The sequence below is a fragment of the Myotis yumanensis genome, unplaced genomic scaffold (assembly GCF_028538775.1).
Source record: "Myotis yumanensis isolate MYYU_CA2020_CCGP unplaced genomic scaffold, mMyoYum1.0.hap1 SCAF_10, whole genome shotgun sequence".
NCBI lineage: Eukaryota > Metazoa > Chordata > Mammalia > Chiroptera > Vespertilionidae > Myotis > Myotis yumanensis.
In genome coordinates this window covers 28,309,775-28,331,449 of record NW_027223761.1, presented here as the reverse complement: position 1 = coordinate 28,331,449, position 21,675 = coordinate 28,309,775, and the positions used below count along the sequence as shown (strand labels likewise).

General features: G+C 43.2%; 1 protein-coding gene across 2 annotated transcripts in view; it reads left to right on the top strand.

Moving 5' to 3' along the window:
* The window catches only part of PRMT3 (protein arginine methyltransferase 3), a 144,551-nt gene extending 124,890 nt beyond the window's left edge, over positions 1–19,661 (top strand). Inside the window, exon 19 of one of the 2 annotated variants that reach the window (XR_011472968.1) lies at positions 19,576–19,661. The gene's annotated coding sequence lies outside the window, so the exon portion shown is untranslated. Of the gene's footprint in view, positions 1–8,525; positions 8,977–19,575 lie in introns of those variants that run through there. The other variant, XR_011472970.1, reaches the window with a different exon arrangement.
* Positions 19,662–21,675: the final 2,014 nt, after the last annotated feature.

The window sequence follows — 21,675 nt, the reverse complement described above, 5'->3', positions numbered from 1 at the left end:
TAGACTCCTCTAGCCCTGGATTTATAATATAAAATAAGTAATAAATATTTTCCTCATAGTCAGGGGAATCATTTCAGTACCTGGCACACAAGCTACCATTAAATTGTTTGCTACTATTTTAATATGGTTTTGTAAAAGCACCTTGAAAACAGTAAAATTCTAATCAAACACTATAGTTGTAACCTACAATTTTAGTGAGCACCATATTTAAATAAAACTGATGGGGTGGGCTGAGATTGGAGTTGACTGAGAGATAAGAGGCCCCTGATGAGAGCTTGGCTAAGGGCTGGCAGGAGAATGCCCATGGGCAGGGAAGACATTCCAGTGGGAGGATCCACAGGACTAGGCAAATGGCTGGTACCTGGAGATGAATGAATGTGACAGATTTAAAAAAATCACCAAGGTTTCAAATCTGGAAAAATAGTGATAATTTTGATGATGAAAGCTTCATTATTATTAAACTAGAGGCCCGGTGCACAAAGATTTGTGCACTGGGGGGTGGGCGTAGAGGGGGTCCCTCAGCCCTTCCTGTGCCCTCTCGCAGTCTGGGACCCCTCAGTAGATAATGACCTGCTGGCTTAGGCCTGCTCCTGGGTGGCAGAGGGCAGGCCCAATCCCTAGGTGCAGCCCCTGGTCGGGCTCAGAGCAGGGCCGATTGGGGAGTTGGGGTGCCGCCCCCTGTCATGCACAGAGCAGGGCGGATGGGGAGGTTGCGGCGCCACCCCCTGCCACGCACAGAGCAGGGCCGATCAGGGGGTTGGGGCACCACCCCCTGCCACGCACAGAGCAGGGCCGATCAGGGGGTTGGGGCGCTGCCCGCTGTCACACACAGAGCAGGGACCATCAGGGGGGTTGGGGCTCCGTACCCTGTCACACACAGAGCAGGGCCGATCAGGGGGTTGGGGCACTGCCCCCTGTCACACACAGAGCAGGGACCATCAGGGGGGTTGAGGCTCCGTACTCTGTCACACACAGAGCAGGGCCCATCAGGGGTTTGGGGAGCTGCCCCCTGTCATACAGAGCAGGGCCCGTTGGGGGGGGGGGGGTAGTTGAGGTGCCACACCCTGTCACACTCAGGGCAGGGCCGATGGGGAGGTATGGCTCTACCCCGTCTCACATAGAGCAGGGCCCGTGGGGGGGTTGGGGCGCCGCCACTGTCACACACAGAGCCGCAGGGCAATCAGGGGGTTGGGGCGCCGCCCTCTATCACCCACAGAGCAGGGCTGATCAGGGGGTTGGGGCGCTGCCCCCTGTCACACACAGAGCTGCAGGGCAATCGGGGTTTGGGCGCTGCCCCCTGTCACGCTGATCCCGGTGCCGGGAGGCCTCGTGGCTCCGCTGATCCCGCCCGGCAGGGTCACAGATCCGGGTCCCAGACCGCAGACAGCCTTGCCTGCTGCCGCCCGCCTTCAGTATGCAAATTAGCCGCCATCTTGTTGCTTCAGGGTGGGGGTCCCCACTGGGGTGCCTGGCCAGTCTGGGTGAGGGGCTGAGGGCTGTTTTCAGGCTGGCAGGCAACTGAAGCTCCAAACCTCTCCTTTTTTTCTTTTTTTTTTTATTCTGGCATTTATTTACCTTCTATGGCTGTCACTGGAGCTGAGAGCTGGCTTTCTCTCTGAGGCTCGGCTGAAAGCAGGTTTCTGGCCTTTGTTTTCTGTATTCGAAACAATGTTGCGACTCCAGCTCTGAGATCCCGGCTGACTGACAGGAGGTTTCTGGAGTTTTGTTTATCTTCTATAAATGTTACTATGTTTCCAACTGAAGCTCAGAGGCCAGCGGGGAATGTTGGAGTCCACAGCAAGCAAGCCTCCTGTTAGCTTCCAGCTGCCTGGCTGCCGGCCGCCATCTTGGCTGACAGTTAATTTGCATAAGGATACGCTGATTAGCCAATGGGAAGGGTAGCGGTCTTACGCTAATTACCATGTTTCTCTTTTATTAGTGTAGATTGTGGGACATGTGTTGAAAAGTCAGGGAGAAACTCTCTAGGAAAGATTTGTTTTTCATTCATTCATTTACCACTATTTATTGAGTGCCTGCTATGTGCCTGGCACTGTAGTATATATACTCAAGTAGATGATGGTGGGTGGTGGGGGGGGGGGGGGGGCGGGGAACAATTCATAATCAAATAATCACAAAATAAGTGTAAAATACACCTGTAATGCAGAAGGAAGAGGCACGTGGGGTTATGTAAGCATAGAATCAGAAAATGTTTCCTGAGAAAATGATGATTCAGCTGACATCTGAGGGATGAATAGAAACTTAGAGTTTAATTCAGGTTGTTACTTTGTAGATTCCTAGACCAGCTCTCCCAGAGGCAGCTTGTATTTAGCCATGTCAACCAGAGTCCAACTTGAGTTTGCACCTGAGTCATCTGGAGGGCTTGTTAATGCATTGGCTGCTGGGACTTATCTGCAGTTTCTGATGGCAGGTCTGGGGTGGGGCCCAACAATGTGCATTCTAACAAGTCCTCGGTGATGCTGCTGCTGCTTACCTGGGAGTCACACTTTGAGAACCACTGCTCTAAATTAACCCCATGCTACCTCTTGCCAACTAGTTGAACTGAACACAAGCAACTTTTAACAAATGTTTTCCAGGTTGCTCACCACAAAAAAAATCAATTTCCAAAGTTTTTGAAATGTTTTTACACCGGGTTGAATGTTAACATTACATGTTCAACCTTTCTCTTTATTGAAAAAAATATAAAAATAAATACCACTGTAATCATTGAATCGCCCTGCAGTTAGCTCTGGCTGAATAAATGTCAAAGCACTGTGAACAACTCTAATGGGATCTTTGAAAGCAGAAGATGAGTGCCTGGCCTCTAAGACTGCGGGGGGACACAGGATCATTTCAGGGCAGAATCAGGCAAGGCACGTGCTGGGGGATGGGTGAGAGCAGGGACTGGTTCAGGATGAACCTATAATTTATGGCATAGGAATTCTATTCCTTAGAAGTTGGGAAAAGGGAACCTGCCAGCAATCAACCACTAATATTTTTTAATACTGTAAAAAACTAATCTTTAAGATTACATAGTAATGGCATGAATAAATTGTCCTTTTTAAAAATATATGTTTATTGACTTCAAAGAGAAGGGAGAGGAGAGAGAGATAGAAACATCAATAATGAGAGAGAATCATTGATCTGCTGCCTCCTACATGACACATACTGGGGATTGAGCCCAAAACCTGGGCATGTGCCCTGACCAAGAATCAAACCATGACCTCCTGGTTCATGGGTCATGCTCAACCACTGAGCAACACCAGCCAAGCTTGATTGTCCTTCTAAAGATACCTAACCAGTATAGATAAGGCCTCCCCAACACTAATTCTTCTCTTCCTTTCCCTAGAACTAACTCATGTTGTCAATTTGGCATTTGTTTCCAGACACTCTTTTATGCAGTTTCTATGGGAACAATTGATTATTGTTTCCTCTGATAGTATCATATTCTGTATTGTTCCACAACTTACTTTTTTTTCACTCATTGGTATATCCTATGGACTTTTCCATGTTAGTACATAACTCCACCACACTCTTCTTAATTTTTTTTGCATATTATTACATAACAACTAATGAGGTTCATGTAGACAGGCATTTAAGCTGCTTCCTCTCCTCCCGTTTTGTTGTTTTGTTTCTCAGTGATGACAAGCAGTGCTGAAGGAAGCATTCTCATATGTGCCTTCCCCAAGGCAGGTATGGGTGCTTTTCTAAGGGACATACTGAGGAAGAGAACTGCTGACTCCCAGTATTTGAATGTTTTACATTTTACCAGATATTGTCAAATTGCCCTCCTACTCCCACCAACAGAGTCACTGCTTCCTTACATGTGTGCCAATCATTGGTAATACTGAATATTTATGTATTACAATCCAGTGGATGAAAAACAGCATTTCATTCGTGTTATAGTTTTCATTTCCCTTGTTACTAGTACATTTGAGTGTGTTCTCATATTTCTGTGCTGCATTGAATTTTCTTAGCTGTAAATTGCCTACTCTTGACCTGCTCATCTTTCTTCTGGGTTAACTTTTTCATATCGATTTGAGGAATTCCTTATGTAGGCTAAGCCAGTGGTCGGCAAACTCATTAGTCAACAGAGCCAACTATCAACAGTACAACGATTGGAATTTCTTTTGCGAGCCAAATTTTTTTAACTTAAACTATATAGGTAGGTACATTGTTATTAACTTAATTAGGGTACTCCTAAAGCTTATGTAGAGCCACACTCAAGGGGCCAAAGAGCCACATGTGGCTCACGAGCCGCAGTTTGCCGACCCTGGGTCTAAGCAGGTGTCTTTTGTCTCTGTGTGTTTTATAAATACTTTTCCCCAGGTGTTTTTATTTTAATGTTATTTATGGTATCTTTTAGGATAGAGAAATTTTTAATTGGAAATAGTCCAATATATCAATCTTTTTTTTTTTCCTAAGGATTTTGCTTCCTGTATCTTGCCTATGGGGGCCTTTATCTCTGTCTTCAATTATTTTGGATCCACTAATGTGAATTATCTTTCATATCAATAAGTCGCAGACACAGAAGTTATCTTACAGCTGCTGTAATCTGATCATTTCACTTTACAGAGGAGGAAACTGAGGCTCAGCAGGGAATCTGATGTGTAACACTAACACAACTTCCCCACCCTCAGCTGAGTGGCTGAGTCAGACTGTGAGCCCAGGTTTTCAGATTCCAAGGAAGATGAGTCAAAATCTTTCCCTGATGTAGCCACCATGACTTTAAAAAACTAATACAGGGAGGCGTCTGATTAAGAGAAAGGTCAATTACCATTGGCACTGGGGGCCAGAAAGTCCAAAGGCTTGGGGGACATGCCTGCCTCTCCCCACAGCCAGGCTGCCTGTCACTCCCTCGTGGGGAGGCGGTGTGGCTCCACTATTTACACCTTGAGGAAGTGCTGTGTTGCCTCAGTTTCCTGACTGGAACAATGGAGATAAATAACACATACTGCAAAGGGGTACTGTGAGGTTAAGTGAAATGATTTATCTGTAAGGACTTAGTACATAATTTAGATCCAAAAAAGATTGGCTATTATTTACTAACTAGAGGCCCGGTGCATGAAATTTGTGCACTGTGTGTGTGTGTGTGTGTGTGTGTGTGTGTGTGTGTGTGTCTGTGGGGGGGGGAGGGTCCCTCAGCCCAGCCTGCACCCTCTTGCAGTCTGGGACCCCTCACTCCTTACTGCCCACTGGCTCACTGCTCCTTAGTGCTGCCACAGAGGCAAGAGAGGCTACCGCCACTGCGCTTACCAGCTATGAGCCCAGCTTCTGGCTGAGTGGCACTCCCCCTGTGGGAGCGCACTGACTACCAGGGGGCAGGTCCTGCATTAAGCGTCTGCCCCCTGGTGGCCAGTGCGCATCATAGCAACCGGTCGTTCTGCCTGTCGTTCCACCATTTTGTCAATTTGCATATTAGGGTTTTATTATATAGGGTAGCAGTAACAACATAATTCCTTTGTTCTTCGTGCTGACACTCCCATTAGTCTGGCTAAATCTTGAAAACAGACTGTCTTGCTTTGAAATTCCCAGTTTATAGTCTGGCACTTCTAGGCACTCAGAGTGTTTGTCAGGTGAATGAATGAGGTAATAGATAGCTTAGGTGCAGACCAGCTCAGCAAGGCTGGGTAACATGGAGGCCCCTAAATGCATACTTATTGGTTATTTGTCCCTTCTCAAGGCTGTACACTCAGGGGAATAAAGACTCCTTGTTACAGCTGTATCCTCACACCAAGAATAGTGCTCAGCAGTCAGCATCAAAGACCCCTATTCATTTACCCAGCAGGTATTACTGAACACCTCCTAGGGAGATGGTGTAAACAAAGTACTCCCAGACCCAGGCTTCAAAAACTCCCTGGTGGTGGGAGGTCTTTTAAATTAAAATCCCACACAAACAGAAGCCCATTTGGCTACAAACCAACCTGTGCTGTGCAGAGAAGCACAGAGTGGTCCATCAGAGCCTATCAGGGGCATGTCCAGCAAGGACATGACAGAGAAAATGACAAAGAAGCCAAGAGCCAGGTGATTTGGAGGCTTCAGCCAAGTGAAGGGGGCTAGGGAAGAGGGCAGACAAGGCAGAGGCAGTAGCCTATGGAAAGACCCTGAGGAGGGGATGTCCAGCACATGAGTGGAAATGAAGTCTGTGAGAGTGATAGGACAAGTGATTGAGAGGAGGGCCACAGGGTGAAGTACAGAGGAGGCAGGGCTAGGTCACACAGGATCTCTAGCTTTCAAACCAAGACTTGGGGTCTCAAGGTGAGCATGGAGACTGAGTCCCATCAAGAACACGTCATAGCCCCTCCAAGATCTTCTTTCTTGCCAACTAAAATGTACCTCCCATCCAGTCACTACTTCCTCAAAACTTTCCATCCACTTGGTTCCCAAATAATCTTGAGACCCAGAAGAAAGGTCCTCCACACCAGCACTTTTTAAAGAAAGAAACTGCATTTATTATTATTATTATTATTATTATTTAATATATTTTTATTGATTTCAGAGAGGAAAGGACAGGGAGAGAGAGATAGAAACATCAATGATGAGAGTGAATCATTTATTGGCTGCCTCCTGCACGCCCCTACTGGGGATTGACCCCGAAACCTGGGGAATCAAACCCAGGATCCTTTGAATCCACAGGCTGACACTCTATCCATTGAGCCAAACCAGCTAGGGTGAAACTACATTTATTGAATTCCTATTATACGCCAAGGCATGCCCTGAGCCTTTTACCCATCTTATCTTATTTACTGCCCAACAACCTGTGAGGTAAATAGTATTACCTTCTTTTGAATAAGAAAATAGAGACTCAGAGAGCACAAGTAACTTACCCAAAGTCACACAGCTATCAAATAGTAGAGCCAGGTCTCTGAGTGCAAAGTCTTGATCATTTACTCCATATTGTTCAGACCCTGGGGCCCGTGTGGTCTGTTTCACTTGGCCTTGTTAGTGTGTCAGGAAGCCACTTTCCTGTGCAGTGAGATACAGTTTCAGGCAGCAGGGAGTTGAAAATTACAGAAAGCTCTCTTCAACCCAGTGTAGAGTTCATTAAGCTCCAGGGGGCACTTAATATCTTCAGCATTTTAAAGCAGCTCTAGGCTCCATGAGTAAAGGAAAGAACTTATACCCACCCCCTAAAAGGTGAATGAAAGTCTTTGCTAACTAAATACTGCAGAGAAGCAGCTTCCCCATTTGGCTGCAATTACCTTGGTCCCCAGTTACATCATTGCTAGTGAAATGATTAACAAAATAATGGTAATGATACTGATGGTAAATTAAATGGAAATAAAAGGAGCTCAGTGTACTGTTCAATTTCCCACTTGGGGACCACTCCTAAGTTGTGTTCTTCAGCTTCCCACTGGGAATTTCCACATGTAAATAAATACGCCTGATTGGAAAAGCAAACTTAGACCTCTGTCAGTGGCTAACACTGAAATCCAAGGCTGGGATTGCTTCTCTCCCATCCAGGGAGAGTTCCCAAGGCTGATGTCAGTGAAGATGGATTTCCCGCCTCGAAATGTTCCAATGCATTATGTAAATAGAGACAAACACCTTATAGGACTGACCTCTGCCACAGAATTTGACATCCTCCTGCCCTAGCCAAACCAAGTGGAAAATTGGATGTAAGAAAAAGAATCAGGACTTCATGGCAACCCAGATGCTTTGTGGTGGCTGGGTTTTCCCCACTGCAAATCAAGCCAGCCCCACCAAGAGAAATTACCAACAGATGTGACAAGCAATGGGCATGACAGTTGGAATCTAGTTCATGTCATCAGCCGGTTCCTCTCTTGTCAGAGGCCCTTTATTAGGGTTTTAGTCATAATCATTAGTTTTTTCTAATAGGGAAACCTTACAAGAAGAGTGACAGCCTGGGTTTAAAATTCGGCTCTGCCTCTTATTGTTAACAGTGTTATTTTGAACACATTACTTTAAAAGCTTTCCGAACACCATTTTCCTCATCTTTAAAATAAGTGTAATAATAATACCTGCTTATTATATTATTCTATTTTTACAAAATCTTCAGAGAGAATATATATTAGTAGTTGTCTAAGGCTGGAGAGGATGTGTTGGAGGGGGAATGGGAAATGATTGCTCATGGGTACAGGTTCTTTTTTTGTGGGAGGTGATGAAAATGATTTAAAATTATAGTGATGATTGGTCAACTCTGTAAATATATGAGAAACGTTTGAATTGTACACTTAAAAAGTTAAATCATCTGGACAAGATGATATATTTGGATCTTGCCCAATTTAACGTTTTATGGAATAGAAGCACGTGCTGAAATGGAGCGTGTCCCTACAGAAAAATGCCCATGTTCATGTTAGTGCACAACAGAGGGAGAGGAGCTGGGTAACCTAGCCTGTAGGCAGTGACAAAATCCCACTACCCTACTATAAAAATTAGCTAATTCACAAGTCAGCTACCATATATGAAAATTGGTGGTCAAGCACTTAACTACCAATGTTGGATGAGATACTATCATATGCCTGGTCCTGTTCTAAGCACTTTTCATGGCTTTCATCTAATAACAGCATTATGAGTCTTCAGATGAAAAACTCAGATGAGAAACTGAGGATCGGAGGATTACAAAAACAGGAAGTTGAGGGATCAGATGCAAATGCAAACACAGCTGGACTCCAAGTGAAGCATCCATCTTATATAAAAACTGCTGTTTGAAATTTTAACCCTGCATTTTGGCTTCTGTAATGCTTGCTGGCTTAAATAATAAGGAAAATAAGACTACTCCCATTTCAGAGAGGCCATTAAACCTTCTCCAGACGAAGTTATCAGTGCTGGCGTCAGGCCAAGCCTTTGGTCGAGGTCTCAAAGCCCCAGCACATAGGGGCTCTTTAAGAACTTGCAAAGGGAACCGGAAAAACCCCATATTTGGGAGACAAAGAAGGTAAAATGGTATAAATACAGGAAACTTCCTGTGTGATTTTGCCCAGAATTTGAGAGACATTTTCCTCTGGGCCCGCGCGTAATAATAATAAATGTAACTCCATCTCTCTAAGCATTGCTTGGTTCTTCTCCGGTTTTTCTGTAACACAAGGCCTGTGGTCCTTACCTCTTTCTGTCCTGCCTAACTTTCTCCATTCTTTATTGCTTTCTCTATAATCTATCTGTGTGCAAGGAAAGTGCTTAATCAGCCATGAGCATGTAACTGAGTATTTTTTCTTGCTCTAGTTCAATAACCCATGTATCATTTCTTGCTCTAGTTCTTGAAAGCAGGGAGTATGATCATGTCTTTTTTTAAGCCCCGAGTTCAGTTTCCTTGATGCCCAGACAGGTACTGCGATTTGCCTGTAAGATACACACTCCTGGCTCCCAAGGGCTAGATGTGCACCTCTTATCTAAACCAGGATAACTATTCTTTTTTCTTTTTCTTTTGTAAATATCTGTAATCCAGCCACTACCCAAATTTGCTACAGAAGCCCTAAAGAAGCCAGATTTCAAAGTGCCTGCTGTTTGTTTTTCTCTCACCTCCAGTCATAAGGCATTGTTTGCTACACAGTAATTTTTCCACAGCCAGTGATTCCTCTGTCATAAACACGAGAAAATGACTCTGGCAATGTAGTGAGCAGTTGGGAGACAACAAATTGTGCAGGCCCGGCCTTTACAGCAGACTGCCCTGGCCACAGAGCCTGCACTGCACGGGTGCTCACCTCTCCACAGCCCTCCCCTTCCTGCGACACTGGAGGCCCAGCCCAATGCTACTATCAGGCCAGCCCTATGCTACTATCAGGCAGCAGCTCAGGCCGAAGTCCAAGCCCCACAGAGGCTGCACGGAAAGGCCCTAGTGTCTGCTTCTGGTGTGCTTACAACTGGGAAACCTCAGGCCAGCTCTGGAGCTTACCATGGACGTAAGGTGTAAGGAAGGGTGGTGCCTAGCACTGGACAAGTACTGCCAAGCTCCATTTGGGCACCTGGGCCTCCATCATGTGGGCAGCCCAACAGGCAAGGCCAGGCTTCGGTCCTGCCCAGTTCCCAGCCTGCTTCCTGCTCCATGGTGAGGCCACAGTGCTGCTGTGTTCTAGGAGTGCTTCCCAGTCTCCATGACTCAAGGGACCCCCAAGGGACACCACAGGCTCCTTTGGAATGACGCTTCCTTTACAGATAACAAGCACTTGCATGAATATATTGCCAAGGTCTGGGTTTGTGTTTTTAAAAAATTCAAAATCTAAAAACCAGAGTTATATGATGACCTCATCTGAGGTGACAAAACAACACTGACTCCTGCCCCTTCCACATGCCCCCTTCCAGTGAGGGGTGACCCCCCTGGGGTGCTGAGCCCAACCTTGGGATTCTCTGCCCACACCAAACTTACAGGTGATCCAGAGGAGGTCCCAGGACCATGTATGGGTCTCCTTCCTGCATAGCCTAATCTCCCAGAGTTAAATTTGCTGCTCTAGTGGTATGGGAGCCCAGGAGAGGTAAGAGCTTGACCAGGTGCGGAGCCAGAACAAGGGGTGAATCAACTACCTCCAGTCCCTGCAAGGAGGGGGCAAAAAAGCACAGAATGGGATGGAAGTCACTGTGTTTCCCAGGACTCCATGGAAGTCAAGTACCACAGACATGCTTTGATAAACCACTTGAAATGGATGGAGGTAGTGAGACCTCCCCAACACTTCGGCCTGAGTAACAACAGGTAAGTGCTGCCTTCTCACCCTGGGAAAGTCGACCACATTAATTAGGGGGTGGGGGCGGGACAGGGAAGCATGGACCAGAGCTGCTTGAGCAGGAAGGAAGGAAACTGAGTTCTGTCCTCTGTGCTCTCAGTCTCAGCCTTCCACCCCCACACACAGACACCTCCCCCACCACCACCACCTGCAGGGCTCAGTCTCTTCTCTAAATTAGTAAAGAACATCTTATGGGAGAGACATTTAATGTCAGGCTCCTAGGTTGATCCCCCAGAGCAGATTGGCTGTGTTGTAGCTTGTCAACCCCGCCCCCCCTCTCACCCCAGGCCTCTCTCTGCATTTGTACATGTGGAGCTGGACTGCTTGGGTCTCCCAGGACCCAGCTTGCTGGGTCAGCCTGTGAGTCTGTGATTCATTCTGAACCCAGGGCGAGTATTCGACCCTGAAGGTCTTTCTGTACCTTTTCATAATGGCTCTCTTGGGTTTGCTTATCCTGCTCCATCTCTGATTCTGGCCTGAAAGAACTGGGCCACAGTCTGATGATCAAAGCAACTGGTGCAAGACAATTGCTTTCATTTGCTGTTTGCTTCGAATCAGGATGACTACTTGCCTTTGTAATTAAGCTTCTTTAAGCACAGGATTAAAAACTCACAGGTATCAGGGCCCTTAAAATCACCAGTCCTTCTCAATCTGTCTCAAGACTCCCTTTCTATAAAAAATATAATACCCTCTTTACTATCCTGAAATGAAACTCATAAATAATATAAGCTACCTTTGATTTTTAAAAAATTGTTATAATATCCATATTATATCTATTTTGTTAAAAATAATTTATTAGAAATAATATATACTTCATTATATAAATGTCTGGGTACAACCCCACTAGAGATATCATGAAGTCAGAAGCCTACACCTATGATTCGATGTATGCAACTGCAGCAGCTCCAAATGCATGTGGGTGCAAGAGTATTGTACTGCTAACTCATATACCATGAGCAGTGTTGATTTACTAAAATGAGTTCCAAAAGAATATAAACAACTCTTGATTAGATAATAATAATGTAGACCCAGCAAATGTCACTCCTAAGTACGTGCCCAGAGAAATGGAAAGATATGTCCACACAGAGACTTGAACAGGAATGCTCATAGTAGCATTAGTCATAGCAGCCAAACATGGAAACAATCAAAATGTCTACCAACTGGTGATGGATTTAAAAAAAAAAAAAAGTGGAATACTGCAATGGAATGCCATTCAGCAATAAAAGGAAACTAATGAACCGGGGCATGATGTTGATGATTCTCAAAGAAGATTATGCTAAGTAAAAGAAGGGAAACACAGAAGACTATATATTGTATGATTCTATTTATGTGAAATTTCTAGAAAAGCCAAATCTGTAGAGACAGCAGATCAGTGATTGCCTGGGGCTGGAGGTGGGAATGGGAATTGATGGTAAACAGGCACAGGGGAACTGTGAGGAGTGATGGGAATGCTGAGAAACTGCACAGTGGTGATGGTTGCTCAACTTAGCAAATTACTAAATTCAATGAAGTGATTAAACACTTATTGATAATGCTTTAAAAATGAGTGAATTTTAGAGTATGTCAGTCACAACTCAATAAAACTATTTTAAGAAAATGTATTTTACCCTTGATTTGCCCTTTTATTATGTACCTAGGTGGTTTATAGATTCACTGACTAGTTACTCCAAACTCATGGTTTAATACTCAGAAGGAGTATGTGAAGTGGGGGCCCTTGGGAAATCCAGAATGTATGGTATGGGTTTTATTTGGAATACAGTGACATTGTTCATCGAAGCTTCTGGTATTCACATGCTGACTAGCAGGTACCAAAACAGACCATTGTCGTGCAAGGGCCACTTCTTCATTCTTCTAAACATAATGTTCTCAAAACCAGACACCCTTTCTTTCCTCCCAAGTTCTTTCTTTTTTGTTCTTCAAATGCTGGGCCAGAAACATCCCCACTTCCTACCAGGTTAAAGTGATCACAAAGTCTCTTTGAATAGTTCTCTTTCCTGGAGAATAGGAAGGGAAAGAAGCAACCTAGACCAGATGGATCTAAATTGAACACACTTTTCTTGGCACTTAATTTTCCTTACACAGAGTGCAAAAGACATTGGCAGTCTCCTGGGAATACTTTCTAAGCAATGCCGGGAGTTGTAACCATTCGACAGCCATTAACCATATTGAGCCTCACAGGGCTTAGATCCCCACCCACCACCGAGGAACACAATCAGAAACTACCATTTACCCTGGGAAAATGTCCTGTAAGTAGCACCAACCAATCTTCCCCAATAAAAGAAGAACGTAAACATTGCTGACAACCATGCTCTGCAGAGCTTCAATCTGAAGATGCAGAGGTGAAGGAAGAGAAATATCCAAGATAGCCCCTGGAAGCAAACTTTTCCATCAGCATTCATGGATCAAAGGTGCATCAACAGGAGGGGGCATTATCAGACATTGTTTCTTCTTCATGTCTCATATCCAGTCAGTTGTCAGGTCAAGTCTACTCAGTGATGGGTCTTACATCCCTCCCAATTTTTGCATCTCTACTGCCTATTTCCTGGTTCAACAAAGTGTATTGGAACCTTTGGGGCTTTGTGCACAAATTCTAACTACAAATGCTGCTTACTAATTGTATGACCTCCAGCAAATTGCTTAACCTTATTAAATCCTGGTTGCTTATCTGTTAAAGGGGGAAACCAGTGCCTAATGCAGAGTGTTATTGTAAAGATTAAATGAGAGTGCATTACAAATGCTTGGGGCTGTTACCTACAAGATACTCAATAAATATCTCTTGGGCTGCTGAAAGAGAAGTGGATAGAGACTTCCAATTAAATGTGATGGAAGTGACATGTATGTTTACTTTTCCTACTTCCCAAAACCATGCTAAAATGGCAATGAAGGGATAAAAATAAGTGTAAACTTACAAAGCCACATAGAAAAAAAACAGCATAGTTTTGCTCTGTGTGATCTATAAATGAAAAGGAAACAGAGAAAACTTCCATGTACCATCCATGTGTCAGTTATTGCTTGCATAACAAACCTCCCCAAAACTTAGTTGCTTTAAAAAAAAAAAGTCATTTTATTTGCTCACAGTTGTGTGTGTCAGTGATTTGGGCTGGGCTCAGGTGGGTGGATATTCCACGGGGATTAACCAACCTCACCCATTTGTAGTCAGTGGGTAGCTGGAGTGACTGAGGGCTAGGCTCTGCTGGGATGGTACAGCTTCTCCATGTGGTCACTCACCATCCAGGAGGCTTGCCTTCACTTCTTCACCGGGTGGTCTCAGGATTCCTAGCAGCCAGAGAACAAAACCCAGGGCATGAGCCTCTGCTTGCTTCACATTGGCAAGTCATAGAAAGTGGCCAAGCCCAAATTCCATGTGGGAAAAGTTACACAAGATTCCTTGGGGAACATTAGTACCACCATCTACCACAACCTCTGAAGCACATTTACCATATTTCCCAATTAATATGATCATGTCTCTGTTGCTTTTTGTTGATAGTGGTGGTATCCGGGTCAATGATCAATCAAAAGAGATAAAATCGGGGTGTGCCAGTTAGTACCTTATTGTCTCATAGCTGCAAATCCATACTTCTATATTCTGCTTTGTGATGCTGAGGCCAAGATTCTGAAAATCCCTTTCACCTTGGTCAGCTGGCTCCCTGGGAAGTGCTGCTGATGGGGAGGGTTTTATTAGAGGGACACTGAGGGCTGGAGGAAGACCTGCTCCCTCCTATTTGCTTCCAGTCTACTTGATTCACCATGCTTTTTCTTGCCACTCACATTGTCAGCAAGTCAGCTCCTTCTCTGTGGACCTTCAACTCATCCTTCACTTGAGCTAGAAGCTCATGACAATGTTATTCTTTGTAGTGTGTGTGTGTGTGTGTGTGTGTGTGTGTGTGTGTGTGTAAAAGTGAGAGGGAAAGTCTAACACAAGAGTGATTGCACACAAGTATCTTCTGATGAGTGTGCATTTTTATTCCTTCATGTGTGCTGACAGGTAAAATGGGAAAATACTCCATGGTCTTCAGAAAACTTCTACCATTGATCTGCATGGTAATTTACTTTTTTATCTCTTTCCTTTCCTTTTACCTTAAGCTATTATGGCATCTTTCTTTGCAGAGCTCAGTAATTGGAAAACTGGTTTACAAATCTGGCCACTTTTCTTCTCTAAAAATGTTTTAAAAATAACTTGTAGAGCTGAGGGAACGAGAAGAGAAAGGGGAAAAGGTATGCATTTTAGTGAGATCCAGAAGGATGAAAATTGGATTTATTTAATATTCTCACTTATTACTTTGCAGGAAGAATTTGAAGAAGGGAACTGGAATTTAATTCTTTGGATAACACAGGTCTGGAGCCATATGCAGAATTTACCTTTAAAAATATTTGTAGTCTTTGGATCAATCAGACTTTAAGCCACAGTAGTGGGAGGATGTCAGTTCCAGAGATCACTCCATAACAGAGAAATAACAGCAATAAAAACATCAGTGACAGCTCATTTCTAGGTACCAAAATATGTTCTAGTTTCCTGTGACTGCTGGAGTTATTGGGAGAATTAAATGATTTAATACACAAAAAGCCCTTGAAACAGTGCTTTAAAACAGTATTTTTTGTTTTCATGTTATCATTATTATGGGCATTGGAATATTTTCAGGAAATACAATTTTGCAGTGGTCCTTCAATAGGGGTCCATGGATGTTCTTGGGACTTTGTATGTAAAATTTGGTGAATATGTGTAGTTGTGTATTAGTTTGCCAGATCTATTAGGTATAACAAAGTACCACAAACTGGGTGGCTTAAACAATAGAAATTTGTTGTCTCACAGTTCTAGAGGGTAAAGTTTGAAATCAGAGCATTGTCAGGATTGGTCTAGTCTGAGGGTATTAGAGAAAAATTGCTCATTGGTCTTCCAATCTCCCCTTAAGTTAGTTGCATGGGCACTGCCTCAGTTTGACAAAAGGCCCTTGCACCCACCTGGGGTGGGCTCAAATTGATGTTGTATAGACATCCAGTATGTTAGTTAGAGCAGTCGAAGCTGTTGTAACAAAGAGACCCCAAATGACAGCAGCTTAAACTAGATAAGAATTCATTTCTTATTTATACCATAGTTAAGAGATAAGAGGTACTGTACTGGTAGGCAGCTCTGCTATTCCTAACACGTGGCTCTTCCTTGTCAGTCCAAAGTAATAGCTGCAATTCTCCTCCTCCCAGCCAACAAGGACAACCACTTGCTCAGCAGGAAAGGAAAGCATATGCTCAGGCTTCTTAAGGCTTTTGCTCATTCATATCCCATTGGCCAGAATGGAGTGACCAAGGGCTCACCACGCTGTAAAGGCTTGGGATTGTCATCTTTAAATGGATTGCCAGTGCTTAGCTAGACTCACCTATTATGGAAGAAGAAGAGAACAAATAGTGGGGAAGACAGCTAGTACATCAAACTCATGGGATCTTTTTTCCATTCTGGGCCTATCAATGGAAAACTCATGGACTCCATTCTTTAGGGAAGTGACCTTCCTTTTTTTTTAATAATTCATTTCTGGTTTATTATTTCTGTTTCAAGGCACCTCTAATTTAATATCAAGAGAATGATACAAAAGGCCCAAATACAATGAAGGAACACATTCCCTCACTGATACCAATGACAATGCTCTTTCAACACATGCCTGTTGAATGCAATGGTGATTTAATAAATTTAACACTAAAAAAATAACAGTAAGTCTCCTATCCCTATACAACCTAGTTACAAATTGAATGTTTATAATGCTTCAAACAGTTAAACCTGAAGTTCAATACCATACTTTCATGTTGGTAGCCCTCAGTAGGTTATCTACAGTATTAGCAACCATTCAGAACAAACCATTCATTAAAACGACATTGATTTGCCCTATCTGGTTTGTCTCAGTGGATAGAGTGTTGGCCTGCAGACTGAGGGGTCCCAGGTTCAATTCTGGTCAAGGGCACATGCCCAGGTTGCAGACTCGTTCCCTGGTGGGGGGCGTGTAGGAGGCAGCAGATAAATGATTCTCTCTCATCATTGATCTTTCTCTCTCTCCCTCTCCCGTCCTCTCTGAAATCAATAAAAAAATATTTTTTTAAAAAACTACATTGATTTAAGGCTCATGCAAGCAATACAGAGCCCCAAACTAAATGGTTAAACATATGAATTAATTGTACTGATATCTATTATTGTATTATTTCAGAATTATTAAGTTGTTTCTTAGCAAATAAACCCTTTATAGACAAAATTCACCTCATTTGAGATTGACCCAGAAGTTCAACAACAATCAGGAAGTCCACGGTCTTATTGGCAAAACTGATAAACAGTGTCTCCAAGTCACTATGTTCAAGGTTAAGAGCAATGCATATTCCATTTTTACATTCTACTGGAATGTTTAACTCATGTTTAATTCATGGTTTTAAATCTCCAGGTTTTCATTCCTCCAAACTGTTTGAAGACACAGTGTGCCACAGACCCAAAACTTCTATTTCTCCCTCTATTTTCTTCAAAAAAAGAAACCTTTCTTAAGTGTCCACATGTTCTAGAAGGGGAATCTTTCAGAGGTGGCCAGTTTTTTTTAAAAAAAATATATTTTATTGATTTTTTACAGAGAGGAAGGGAAAGGGACAAAGAGAAACATCGATGAGAGAGAAACATCGATTCAGCTGCCTCCTGCACACTCCCCAGTGGGGATGTGCCCGCAACCAAGGTACATGCCCTTGACCGGAATCGAACCTGGGACCCTTGAGTCCGCAGGCCAATGCTCTATCCACTGAGCCAAACCGGTAGGGGAAGAGGTGGCCAGTTTTTTGGACTAGTCTGATGCCTCAGACCTCTGAAGCAAAGGGAGGGGGAAGAAAGAAAAGCTGAAACAAGGTTCATCTGAAAAGTTTTACATTAACCATTACAAACTAGGTAGTATAAGAACATGGCTTTTTGGCCGGCCAGCATGGCTCAGTGGTTGAGCACTGACCAGGAGGTCACGGTTTGATTCCCAGTTAAGGCACATGCTCGGGTTGCAACTCCATTTCTAGTGGGGGTGTGCAGGAGGCAGCTGATCAATGATTCTCTTCCATCTAGATCAAGCATGTCTAACTTGTGGCTCATGGCTGCATGCGGCCCACAACGAATATTTTTGCGGCCCAGACAATATAACAGTACATAAGAAACATTTTAATAAAAATTTCATAACTTAATTTTTACAATATCCTATTATACATAATTCTATACATATAAAAACCTAAGTGACTGTCACGAAACAAATGACCGGAATGACTGGTCCCTATGACACACACTGACCACCAGGGGGCAGACGCTCAACGCAGGAGCTGCCTCCTGGTGGTCAGTGCGCTCTCACTGCTGACCAACCCATCTAGCAACCTACCAGCCCAACAGCAGCCACTCACTTCCTCAGTAGTCCTGCAGGTCCAATCTCTGGAGAACAGGCCAGGCAGGATTCCAGCAGCACCGCCTCCTCCTGGAAGTTGGCCTCAGGCACTGTGGCCACTTCCCCTCACTAGATGCTCTGCAAGGAAGAAAGGATATAAAAGCAGCCACCAGCTGGCTCCTGTGAATGTCAGCGGGATGGATCTGATCCTGGCCCACAAGGGCGTCCCACCACACACCTGGAAGGCCGATCACATCCCGGCCCTCTCCCCACCCCCTCTAGACCCCACCCATGCATGTATCCGTGCTCCAGGCCTCTAGTTATTAATAACGAACTACAATGCTCGCTAATGACTGATTACTATAATCGTGTTGCATTCATTTCCCTTACGTGCCTTACAGGTTCACCATTTCTCTCCACTACTACTAGCCATGAGTATTTTAGCAGCTGATTGCCAGGTCATTAGTCTTGGACTGACTTGTTTGATATGTGCAACAGGAAATATTTCGCTTTTGGAGAACAAGAAAAATAGGTTTATTTGAGTTATGCTTATTATTTTGTGCAGTTATTCAGTGTCTGGTAAGTTAATGTTTAAGAAAAAATAATTTTTGTTAAAATGTTCTATTATTTTATGTTAATGATAACTCATTTATTTCAGCCCTTTGTATTCAGAATGTCTCTTTCAAAATAAGCCTATGTTTCTATGAAAATTGAAGCTTTTGTTTTTTTGCAGCCCACATAAACTTAAACCTTGTTTATTTGGCCCATGTTAGCCTTTGAGTTTGACATGCTTGATCTAGATCCATGGGGGCCGGGGCGGGGGGGGGGGGGGGGGGGACCGGAAATTGGAACTTAATTCATTTGGAACAAATTTATTCATTCTTATTCATGATGCTTGGGAAATAGTGATTGAAAATAGTTGAAAAATAAGAAAGTTGACTTTCCTCAGGGATCTTTGCAGTGTCTGGTTTTTCTCTTCTGACCTCTCCAAAATCCAGAAATGTCCTGTTCTCTTCTGGCAATGCAGATCTCTACACCACAATAGCCTGTGGTATAGCACTGTCTCCCTTCCTTTCTTCACTAACTAGGCTTCTCATTTCTGGATACTGAAAGTTTCTTCTAGATGTAAGGAGGAAAGCAATATAATAAACTTTACACCAGGGTGCTAATGTGTAATTAGTTATTTGAGGAGTATGTTGTTTGTTTGTTTAAAAAAAACTTGGTTATGATACTAAATGAATTTTGAATTGGTGGAATTTCAAAGTGGGTGGTAGAAGAATTCTGACATGTTCTCTACATGGTACCTCAGAGGGACCCCCAGGGGCCTGAACTCGGATTGCCCACAGTGGAGCTCACTCATTAACAGTCTCTTTATTGATTCTGCTCCTGTCCCTGTCTCACTTTTCTCACTTCCTCAGTTGAGACCCCTTCCCAAATAATCTATCTGAATTGAAGGCCTTATTCTCAGGGTCTGGCCTATTAAAGTTCTTTCCCAAAACTCCCCAAACTGAAGTGGTATCTCTTTCCCCTAGGATGATAATGGTGAGCATGGAAACCCAAAACTCTGAGTGGCATGACTTCTACAACATGAGAATCTGAAAACATGCGACAAATGGACAGACAGCGCCTTAGACTCGGAGATAGCATCTTGATGCTGTGGGCAGCCTGGCTTCAGCCCACCTTGAGGTTAGCTTCATTTGACCTTGACCTAGTCATTACTTGATACCTTGAGTTTTAGCTAATTTTGAGTTGAGTTTCTGTCCATTGCAATTGAAAGAGTCCTGGTGGGATGATGTTTATTTTCTTCTTTTTGCTTATATTTTTCTGTAAAGAAAAAACACAACATTTTGATGCCAAATATGACAGAATAATGTTCTAAAGGAAAAAACAACAACATTGGAAATGTCTTTAATAGTGTCACCTTGAATAGCCGATGCGGGGGCACAGTGCACCTTTTTCTCTTAATATCAGTGAAACCAGGCCTTCAGGAAACAATGGGATCATTGAACCATGAGTCGTCACAGATAATCACACTCTCCAAATGCTCCCACAGTGGTGAATGACAGAGGGTCTTGCCTTTGTCAGCTCCACCAATCACCCAGACTCGTAGAATAGTTTGAATGTAGCTTCTCATTTGGCCCCAAAGCTGTGCCCAAGTTAATGACTTGGAAAAACATGTCATCATCCATATAATCGGCAGAAACCAGAGAGCACCCTGAATCAGGTGTTGCCACCGCAGAGGAATCATTTACAAATCCCGCACACATTTCGACAGTGTTTGCATTATTTCTCACAACTGTTTAATTAAATCCTGTGTAAACAGATGAGCTTATTTGTTTGGTCCTAATAGTTAGAAAATTTGGATATTGTGCATAGTGACATTTACAAATATTTGTATTTACCAAATAATATTCTTTTCATTTAAAAAAATTCCTTTATGCTAAAGAGAAAACAGATTTAGCCTTTATGGAAACATATTTGTTCTCGTGGCTTTTTATAGCCAGAGGCATTCACAGATTGCTGGGCATCGTTGGAAGGAGGGATGGAAACAAAGCACAGAGCGCTGGCAGCCTCGGCTCAGAGTTGGGGTGCATCTTCACGTACAGCTCCATGTCTGCATTTCAGGCAGACATAAAAAGAAAACAGGACCAGATAAAATGGACCCAATTCTCAAAAATGTGCAATTCCTTTACATACTAATTCCATATTTAGGAACCTATGGTAAGAATCCAAATTAGAGATGTGGCCAAAGACAAATATAGATAGGTGTAGACCTGTAATGCAGTACTATTTATAAGAAATACTTGAAACAATCCAAATGTAAAATAATTGTTTATTGGTTAAATTGTGGAGTATTTCTACTATGAAAATCTGTGCAGCAATTAAACATAATGCAGGTTTCAGGGCAATTGGGCAGAGCTGTATCAACAATATAAGCGAAAAATGCAGATTACAAATGACTATGAGCAACATGATATTCGTTTTGTAAAAACAAAAACTACATCTCTGTGCACATGAACATCTAGAAGGCCTTATATCCAAAATGTTAATAGGATATATTTTGGAGTGGTGGGATAAGTAAAAGCCCCAAAACACTGCTAATAAGTCGCAGAACTTGCATCCAAACTCTTGACTTATGTCTAATTTAAAAGCCCTATTTCTACTATCTCATGTTACCCGCACCCAGGAAGATATTTACACCGAAAACAGAAACACTCTGAAATAGAATGCAGACCCTAATAGATTATGTTAAAATATCTCTAAACTCTAATGGTTACATCTCAGGAGACAGCTATCATCATGATTAGTTAACTCTGGGTTGTCTATCAAAGATGATAGAGTGGGCTAGCCATTGCTTGATATGGTTTCATTCTGTATTGAATGCTGCAGATGACTAGAACCAACAGTACCAAATTTGGTGTCAATGTCCATAGCCCCTTAGGCCCAATTTATAAGGGTATCACCCTGTGACTAAATCCTAAGATCCTGAAATTTATCTGTGCTGCCTGGCAGTTCCTACTGGTATAAAGGGTCTTGAATTTTCAAGGTCCCACTTCCTGGATCATTATCCTCATCATTGTGTTTTTTTGAACCCTGTTCAGATCTGACTCAATAGCATTGGTTAACTCCAT